Genomic DNA, 1,387 nt, shown 5'->3' with positions numbered 1-1,387 from the left:
ACAATACGACATTATCATTTCCAAGTCATTTATAAAACATTTAGATGCAGAGTAAAGTCCTTTTTTACTCAACCTCAACAATGAACCTTGGTCCAAACCTCAGAAGAGCAAGTGCATTTGCAACAACTTACACATTGCTGCGTTATGTATAAGAAACTGTTTGTGTTCCATCATTGCCACATTACTGTCAAGTAGTGATAAATTGAGCAATTTCAGCTGTGGGCCCATTTTCACCAACTGCCAAAGATACCTCTCATCAGTTCTGTGAATCTTGGTTCCCACCACTCAAGTGCCAGTGTTACAGTTACTCACACTGCTGAGGTAGATATTTTTGATTCACTTTTCTTCTCTCACATAACCACAATGATCTAGGGAAAATTATCTGGCTAGATATTTTTCAATCAACTTGTTTGGAGATGTTACGACACACTTCTGGAGCACGTGGGACTTGAACCCGGGTATCCTGGCTCAGAGGTAGGGACACCACCATTGCGCCACAACAGCACAAGAACTCCTTCTATTCTACCCTCATTCTATGTGATCATTACTATCAATATCAAGTATTATCCCTGCTTGGTATTCCTGATCCTTTTCATTCGTTTTGCACAGGACCCTCAATGGTTCAAAACGTGTGTCTCCAAGCTTACCTCTGTCTCGTGTCATTACTTTAACCTAGCTTACTCCCAGTCCACCTTCCCTTCCTGGATATTTTCTCTCGCTGAATGCATCCTAAAGATGACTCCTAGAACCCTCTACCATGCCCATGAGTTCTAACATTAGGGCTTTCTGAAGTTGTTTAAGTTACTGACTTGTAATTGCTCACTATTGCTGTTGTCTTTTGTTAAGAACTGTATTCTTACTCAACAACTTGCACTTCATATATCGCACTGTTACCACAATAAGACCAAAGCATCAGTGACTCCCATTGGTTAACCTTGTACCACATTCTAAATAACGTACCTCATCTAAATAACGTACCTCCCACATACTCACCTTCACAGATGTCTAACAATTATTCCCAATGCAAGTCCCATTCTACTAAATTCTCAAATGTTGATATATTGTTACAGACCAGACAATTCCAGACGAACGCTAGCCTTTAGGTTGATATATGGAGCACAAAAGTTGGCAAATGCCATAAATACAACTCAAGTCCATGTTTACAAAGCCTACTTTTGTAAAAAAAATTCATTCATGAGGTGCAGGTATTACTGACTTGACCAACATTTACTGCCTTTTTTAACCACTGCAGTCTATGTGGTGTAGATACACCCATGGTGCTATAATGAAGAGATTTCCAAGATTTTGATCCAATGGCAGTGGAAGGTACAGTGATATAGTTCTAAATCAGGAAGATGGATGGCTTGGAAGGGAGCATGCAGGCAAG

At 40.0% G+C, this 1,387-nt stretch overlaps 1 protein-coding gene across 1 annotated transcript in view; it reads right to left on the bottom strand.

The window, feature by feature from the left end:
- The window catches only part of LOC109922195 (R3H domain-containing protein 2), a 138,457-nt gene that overhangs the window by 19,049 nt on the left and 118,021 nt on the right, over positions 1-1,387 (bottom strand). The gene's annotated exons all lie outside the window — the stretch shown is intronic.

This window comes from Rhincodon typus, chromosome 41 (assembly GCF_021869965.1).
Source record: "Rhincodon typus isolate 14 chromosome 41, sRhiTyp1.1, whole genome shotgun sequence".
Taxonomy (NCBI): Eukaryota; Metazoa; Chordata; class Chondrichthyes; order Orectolobiformes; family Rhincodontidae; genus Rhincodon; species Rhincodon typus.
The sequence above is the reverse complement of the archived record's forward strand: the minus strand, read 5'-3'. Positions and strand labels throughout refer to the sequence as shown.